Source organism: Neodiprion virginianus, chromosome 6 (genome assembly GCF_021901495.1).
Source record: "Neodiprion virginianus isolate iyNeoVirg1 chromosome 6, iyNeoVirg1.1, whole genome shotgun sequence".
In the NCBI taxonomy this organism is placed as follows: Eukaryota; Metazoa; Arthropoda; class Insecta; order Hymenoptera; family Diprionidae; genus Neodiprion; species Neodiprion virginianus.
In genome coordinates this window covers 17,375,098-17,384,219 of record NC_060882.1, presented here as the reverse complement: position 1 = coordinate 17,384,219, position 9,122 = coordinate 17,375,098, and the positions used below count along the sequence as shown (strand labels likewise).

The 9,122-nt window shown below is 41.3% G+C and overlaps 1 pseudogene; it reads right to left on the bottom strand.

The window, feature by feature from the left end:
• Positions 1-1,939: 1,939 nt before the first annotated feature.
• LOC124307966 (protein slit-like) lies at positions 1,940-6,425 on the bottom strand (annotated as a pseudogene).
• Between the last annotated feature and the right edge of the window lie 2,697 nt (positions 6,426-9,122).

Sequence of the window (9,122 nt, the reverse complement as noted above, 5' to 3'; positions counted from 1 at the left end):
AAGATGATAATAAAACCATCAAACTATCAAACCCTTTTGCATTTTTGGCGAACATTTTCGCGATTTTGAAAAGTGCTGGAATAAATCATTTGATTCACCATTTCGACGTATTCTTGATAGAGGAAACGATAGTTTTCAGTTCGGAGTCGCTGTAAGCAACGAAAATATCTCCATACTTGCTAGGTTATCCCGTAGTAGTTGGTAGAACTTTGTCGGAGATGTTCAATCTTAAGTCTAGATCGATGAGTTACCAAAGGATCCACGACTTACGATCGCAAACCGAATCTTCAGATGAAGAATCCAAATAAATAATGATTATGGAGTCTCAAAATTTCCCTCACAGTTAAAAATGTCATGTTTTTTACGAAAGAAAATCGTAAATATTACATCTAGACTCTCATATCACTTACACCGTCGTCGCTATTATAGTCATGCAAGCATTTCGCTCATACTTCTGAAGAGAGAAGCCATGTCCTCCAGTCACATATCGCTGTACCATAAGCTTACCTCACACAAAAAACCTCAATTTGGGTGTAAATCCGCACCGTCAACTCGTAGATAATGCTTATTTCCCATAAGAAAAAAGTTGAGGGTTGTTTTTCGTGAAGGCTTACACACAGTTGCAGTTTCATGTTCATGTCTCAGTCCGTATTTTACTGCAGTTCCTGAATCTGGTTTTTACTCCACACTCTTAGGTCAGGCTAATCATTGTCTGCGAAAGACGAATGCATGTGTTGAAGAGCTTTCACTGTCATAAAACGTAGTATTCACATTTATTCATTTCGAAACTAAATTTAATTCGTAACTCCATTTGTAGATTGGTCGAAATTTGGGTCCTACCAGTCAGTAATATCTAATGTAAGACCTATCTGCATCAACTATCATACGACTATCTATTATATCTAACGTGACGTTTTTTTCAATAGAAAATAAATAATAGATATATATATATATATATATATATATATGTATTTGCTTCCGTTTTTGATAATAATAATATGACGAGTAGGTTGTTATTTCTATCATTATTATCATTAAGCTTGTTATTGTTGCTTGTTATATTATTGTTAGTTATATTGTTCTTAAGTTCTCAATCTGGATATATCATTCACGGTATATTCATTGTAGACAGTTTATGTGCTTACGTAGCTAATAATTTCATGAAATGATAATATTATATTTCACAACTGAGTTCGAGATCTTCAGTAATTACAAATATAAATGTATAATATAGGCATGTTTCGTTACAATAGGAAGTCGGGATTTTTCTGTCTGTATTGTTATACCGCTGAATGACTTGCCATTAAAAGGATTTTTAAGGTGCATTCTGATGCGTACTCAGTGAAACTGTAGGATTGGGCTCGATCAGCGTAACGATTAAGCTCACACATGCAAGCATTAATTGTCGAGAAAACCGAGCAAGGTTGATCGAGAAAAAACCATTTCCGTTTTAAGTCGATCTCGAAAAATATTGGCAGTGGCTTTCGTAATTAAATATTCAACATTTATCTTAATCGTTATGTTTCCAGTTCTATGCAAGTGTGAAGAAAAGAGTTTATAAATTAATTATCAGTTCTTTTATTACAGTAATTGGAATTCTAAAATATCATGTATAAATATATGCAATGGAATGGCAAGCCATGAAAATTATACATACCTTACAAGTTACAGCATAGTATAATTACAAAGGATATCTTATCGCTATTAAAATGCTTCATCAACTACTAATACATGTACTAAGTATTGCGGAAAAACCAAAGTGACGAACGACAAACTTCTGCCTTTTCAAAAATAATTTCCAGTTCTATAAAACAGCACATTAGAAATGATCATTCGCCTATAAAATTTTTCTTTGCTAGGTGGCTTAATATTCACCGGTATAATTGATAAAGTATTTCGCGTTTATATTTCGATATTCAAAACAGAAACTGCGTCTGAGTCAATCTTCCGAAGCGTTTTCTGCGATGATTCCTTCAATAAATGTTCTTGAAGTCATGTTTTTTTTTTCTCCAACCCATGCAGTATTCCATATCAATAAAATATATATATATATATTCACCTTGCGTCTCTTGGTTTTACGCGGTCGGCAGCAGGAGTTGCCGCAGCTTCCCCAACACTTGGGTAATTTTACCGGCCGTCGGCTGCGACATCCATTTTCGCTGTAATATTCTCGAGTGTGTTCTTTGCGACATGTTGGTGCTGTAAACATGGCAAAAATTGTAATTTGTCATGCTCCTAAGTATGTTTACAATCTCTCATTGAACCGTCATTTTCCAACGCCTAGTACGCGAAGGAACACGTGAAGAATAATAATACGATATTTATGACGGCATGTACGTTAGTGCCGTTTTAGTGAGATACTGTCATGCGAGATCTTATGGTAGCTCTACCTTTTTCGCAAAATAATCCCTGCCAACCTGCTTGGCATTTGCAAGTGTATCCGTTTAAAAACGGATTTGGAACACACTGCGATCCCTTTTTACACTCGTGTTCTGCGCATAGATCGCTCACTCCTGTGCCTGGTGCTGATACGGCTATGTCTGTGAACATGAGTTGAAATGAGAGCTTTTCCGTACAACCGGCGTGAGGTTGTATTCGATAAATTATTGGGTCAACTCCGATATGGATAAATATTGTGGTAGCTAGATTTATTTACCAGAATGCTCACGACTAATTTGTTCGTTAGTCTCTTCGCTACTACTGATGATGTCTCTAGTATCGGTGCTACTCGCCTCATCAGCCTCTTCTTCGCCAGAAATGCAGCCTGGTGTAACCTTGTTTATCTTTACTGCGTTGCTAAAGTCACCGAGTTTGTGGTTGATCCACATTTCGGGTATACAGCCTAAAGAAGACGCGGAGAATGATTAAACGTGACAATTTGTTGTGGGAATTGAAAACCTGAATAAGAGATTACCTTGGAAACTAGTCGTGTTTCTCAAATGGAACTCGGTGAATGCGACGCCGGCAGTCTCTGGAGGAACACCACCAATGAACATGGACGTGGTCAGCTTCAGATAGTCCCTTGGTCCCTCGTTGATGATGCTCCTGGCAGTTCCGCTGTCGACGCTCATAGTAAAGTTCTTTTTAATAGCCGACAACTCGGCCTTGTGCGGTTTTCCATCGGACACCATTTCGTAGCTGTACATTGTTGAGGTCGGGTAGTTACCGACATCGTATGACACTCTGACACAGCCGTTGTACAATTCAACAGCAATGTGTTCCCCATTCTGTCCGTCGTAAAGCAGAACTCCATTCTCGTTAGTAGTGGTGAACACTATGGTCACGTTGGCTTCAGGCCTTGTGCGAAGTGGCTCAAGCTCGACCAGCGAGCTGTTATCCACAAAGCTCAGACTTGTCAGGTACTCGCATCGTTTTCCTGGTTAAGGGGGGGAGAAGGATTAATTTTGCATCGCAGCAAATGAAAAACTAAAACACGGTGAGTTGTTCGGGTATCAATGGGTATCCTTACCAGTATAACCGGGATGGCACTGCCAGAGGTAGTCCGCGGTGGAGGCAGGGGAGGGTTGAAAACAGACACCGTGAAGGCAATCGGGATGAGCACAAGGACTCGTTTGAGGATAGAGCATGGCGATTGCCGGCGCCACTTCGCAATACCTCCCTTCAAACTCCCCCGCGCACTTACATTCGTAATTGTTTATACCGTCGATGCAGGTTGCACCGTTCTGGAAGAAGGTTTCACAGTGACGATACGTATAGCGACGGCGCTACTGTCCGAGTGTACATGAATCATTGAACGTATAATGCAGGTGAATTTCTGAGTGCATCGTACCTGGCACAGATGATTAGCGCAATCATCCAGATTGTTTGAGCAGTTAAAGCCTGAGAATCCGAGTGAGCACTCGCAGCTGTAGTGGGTTTGGTGGTCGACGCATCGACCTCCGTTCTCACAGGGGTCGTGTCCTTTTGTGCAGAATGGTATTTTCTCTTGACAGTATTCTCCCATGAAGCCCGCGGTGCATTGGCATCTGTAGGCCTGAACCAGGTCCACGCAGGTCGAGTTGTTCGAACATTTGTTTCCCACGCAGTCGTCGATGTTGTTCTCACATCTGAGGCCCCCGTAACCGGAGGTGCAGTCGCAACTGTCACACATTGACTGAACGTCAATCAAGACATTGAGCCCAAAATTGGATTGCGGGTAATCCGCTACAAACCAAAACCTCGTCCTCTAATTTCAAACTCAAACCTAATGGGCTACCCAAAAATATCTACCAGCTACCTACCAGCTACGGACCAAGTTCTACGTATTATAAGTTCTATGTCTTCGGATTCCATTCAATAAATTTACCTATAGAGTAACAATCGTACGTCCTCCACCGATTTGTGAAAATAAGAAAAGGTTCGCGCAAAAAATTGGGGATGCTACGTGTAAAGATACTGATAGGCGTTTCACACGGTAAATCGTACAAGTAGAGAAAAATGATAAACTAACACTGTGAGAGGAAGACAGTGGCAGAATACATGTAACAGAATATTGTCCTACGTACAATCCTTACGTTTACCCTGGCACGAACTACTTAAGAATAGAATTACCATGGACATAGTTACCTGAATCTTCCTTCCTCCAGTACTTTGCAAGTTCCGGAGTTCCGGGAAGGATTTCCATAGCACGCGTCAATTTTATACTGACACCTGTCCCCGTGATATCCTGGTGCGCACTTACAACGGAATTCTCTATCGGGTAGCGTTTTGCAGAAACCTCCGTTCTGACAAGGGGCCGTGTAGCACATGTCGCACTTGGCCAGGACCTCGGCTGGCTGCTGTTTTGCTGCACAGAAGATAAGTCTAAAATTAATGAGCAATTTGAGTGCCATTCCAAAAGGCGGGCCAAAATAAACAATATTACAGATTTAGAAAATGGAATGGAATGTGGACTACTTCGATATTTGGCAAGATACTTCAGCTATCGCTAAATATTTTCTCAGAATTTCTGATGGGTACAATCGTATTGGAAGATTCAATCCCCCCCTCCCGAGTTGCGATCATTAAATTCAAGTACAAGCACGTCTTTTTTAGCCTAATTTCAACTCTATCCCCTAAATCATTAGTGATGTCTTTATATAATACTTACTTTTACATTGGAAGGCGGATGCTGGTGTTGACAGAAGCAATTTATCTTTCATACTGGGTGGATCCATGCATCGAGCGATACCTGGCTCGACGTAATCCTTTTTCACCCAATCAGCTAACCATCTCATGCCGCAGTCGCAGTAGAGTGGATTTGACCCAAGTGCCTTAAAAAAGTATCAAAATGGATTGGGATCTGAATATTGTTTAAAAAGCGTGTGATAAGACAAGGATGCTCACAGGTGGGTGATGGACTTTAGATCCTCGGAGGCTCCCTCGGAAATAAGCGAGATATCGTTACCGTGGAGAGAGCTGAAAGGCATCAACTTATTTTCAACATTTTCTATGACATGTATCTTTGACAACAGTAATAATTATATTGTCAATAATGCACATTGCATATCTGAGAAAAAGAAGAGGAGAACCAGAACAACTTACATTATTCGGAGGGACTTAAGTCCTGCAAGAGCGTTGCGCTGCACACGCTGCAGTTTGTTGTAACTTATGATTCTGTAACATCACAACGAATGACAAGAGTTGAGAAAATGGTGCCAAACTGTAATTTACAATTGGTACATACAAAGAAGCATTTGATTAAACTCACAGCGTTGAAAATTTCGTCAGATTCCTGAACGTGCCGTTGGATAACATGCCTATTTGATTGTTGCTCAGGTCTCTGTCGGAAAGAGAAGCAAAAAGTCGAATGAATCGCGAGATTAAGTCATTATTGTCAACTTCACAAGTATACTCACAGCCTTGTCAGCGCTCTGAGATGGTTTAGCCTTTCAATTTGAATGGTCTTAATGTCGTTCACATCCAAGTAAAGTTCGGTAGTTTCCGGTGGAATTCCACATGGTATTTCGGTCAAATGTGATCTCGAACATCTGACAACTGATCCAGCGCAGTGGCATTGAGGGGGGCAATATTCATCACCAAGGCACCCGATGATGTCACCTGTGGAACAAGAAACAGCCATTGCAATTCGTCGGTTAATTCAGTATTTATCAGTAGCGAAACGAAGAGTCTAAAGAAACGCCGACTTACTGTTGCACTTGAACTCGTGTTGAGGTATGTCCCTGATGATCGCGTCTTTCAATCTTGGAGGATCGTGACACCGGCCGGTTATGCCTTGAAGATCTCACCCTCTGAGCCATTCGGCGAACCACGATAAGTGGCAATTGCACGACAGAGGATTTCCTTGAAGGTCACTGGAAGATAAAAATTTTTAAAATTTGACGACCTGAAGGCTCTTGCCTTTCAGACAGTTAAGTGAGGAAAAGGGTAATCTTCAGAACTCACATCATATGAACGCGTACTAAGCTGTCAAACGATCCGGGCATCACGCACCCCCTCCCCCTCCCGGCCACTCCTCTCCCACGACCCACCCCGCCCCGCCTACTTCTACTCCTACTCCAACTCCTACTAATGATCCTACTCCTATTCCTACTCCTGATGCTGATCCTACTTCATCAAATATTATAAAAATGTTAAACTCACCGAGCAGGAATCTTCGTCCTCCACCTCGTCCAGCTCGACCACCACCAACCACCTCCAACAACCACCGCCAACCACTTTGGGTTATACCTGGAATAGTAATGAATATTCTCGGTATAGGAACACATCAAAAATATTGTGTAAGGATTAATATAATTAATTAATTAATTAATAATATAACAAATTGTATAAGCTTATTCATAGCTACTGAATTTGTGCTTGGGCGAAAAATGAATTGAAATAATTTATTGTAAACATGACAAGTTTGAAATATTTTACATGGAATATAATTACAATTGCCACCAAATATTATGAAAATGTTGAACTCACCGAGCACAAATCCTCGTCCCCCTCTCCCTGAATCACCTTGATTACCCGCAACCACACCCAACCACCTCCAACGACCACCGCCAACCACCTCGAGTTATACCTCGAATACTAATAAATATTTTCAGCATGAGAACAAATCAAAAATAATGTATAAGGTTTAATATAATTTTTTTATTGACATATTTTACCAAAAAGATTATGAGTAGATTATAAAGTTATAGAAGTTTTATTAGCGCACTGACAGCTACTGAATTTGGGCTTGGGCGAAAAACGAATTCAAATAATTTATTGTAAACATGAACCAGGAACCACGGAGCGCTTATCCTGGAAGTCGAGTTTCACCGCGTAGCGGACCCGAAGCGCGGGATCCGGGAGGTTGAGAACCCGGTACTCGAAATTTGCGGAGCGCGACTCTCAACCGTCCGCTCTACTGCGCGGTTGTTACCCGACTGAGGAACTCCGCTAGCCGATTTTAGATTGGTGACGTCACTTTCCGAACATCCGAAAATTCAAACTTTGGTTTCGAACTGTAATACTAGGTATGATGATGTATGATGTATGATGTATGATGTATGATGTATGATGTACGGTGTATGATGGATGATGTATGATGATATGATATGATGTATAATGATGTTAGTTTTCACATTTCATACAAGAAATACACACTTTATCTCTCCTGCCGATTCCAGACACAAGCGGCCAGGCCCTTCGATGGTCAGCCGTTGACTGAAGTTATATCCTTCGGTTAACGGGTCAGCTGATAACGCTGCCGTTCTGCGACAGTTGGATGATGAAAAATTTTGCTCGTATCTTTCAAATGTGTGTTAAAATACACTCGAAGTGTTAAGAAGCTTCGTTCTTTCTCTCCCTATCACCTTTTTAGGTCTTTAAATCACTACGCTGCGTTAAATACCGTCTTATGTACGGAGAATCCATTTCATCTTAATAGAAATTGGCGCATCCGTGATGTATTAAAGTTACTCTGAATTTTTTTTCCATCCGAACACTTCTCGAAAAACTATTCAGCTTCTCTACCCAACGTAGATACTTCACTTGCGACTAGCTATAACAGCGTTACGATTCTATGCCTACGAAAATTCAAGATCGAGAGAGCAAATGTAAAGTTGTTGGAATAATTTCGAATATTAATGTTATGGGATACATACAAATTTTCAATATATTTTTGTCTGGTTAGAAACGTATCTCATAGGTCTAACAAGATTGACAAAGTACTAATCAGACTTTGCTCGTAAATCTAAGATGCCTACCTTGGAATCTTGTATGGTTCTATGCTGCGACAAAGGGCTATTACTATTTTCTATTTGGTATCTCTTCTTTGTCACCCTACCCTACCCTACCTCACCCCACCCCCCTTCCCTGCCCCGCCCCTCCTCTTATCGCCCCCTCCTTCGCCCCTGCCCCTCCCTTTTCTCCTCCCCCCTTCTCCTCCTGCCCCTCCCCTACCCCCTTCTTCCCCCATCCTCCTCCCACTCCAAATCCAACTCCAACTCTAACTCCAACTCCAACTCCTATTACCCCTCATTCCACTCCTACTTCTACTCCAACTCCTACTGCAACTCCTAACACTCTCACCCCTACCCCTACACCTACTCCTACTCCTACTCCTACTTGTACTCCTACTTCTACTTCTACTCCTGCCTACCACCCTCCACTACCTTCGATCACCTTCGTCCTCCTCATCCACCCAGTCCTCCCACTCGTCTTTATCTTCGTTCTCTACGTCCTCCTCTTCCTCCTTCTCCTCCTTCTCCAGCTACCTCCTATTACCGCCAGACACCGCCAACCACCTCCAACGACCCCCGATAACCACGTCGGGTTAAACCCTAAACAGTATTACATGCGTAAGAGTCTGGACATCACACGTATAGGTTCACACATATACGTGTGGTGTCGATCGTCGTGAGGCTGTGAGAATGCTCAGTCGGTCAGTAATCGTCAAATCATCCACATCTATGTAATTACCGTATAAGACTCAAGACAGAATTTTAATTATTTATTTATTTGTTTTTCTTTTGTAACATTTGCGAACCCTGTTGGGAAAGTGACGAAATTCTGACACCAATGATCAGATTGATTAAAATAAACATTATATAAGGACTGACGAATCAATAGAACGGAAAAACATTTACTTTTATCGTCCGACGCCTCCAAAAGATAAGCGTTACTTTTAAGTATTTATTATTATTTTA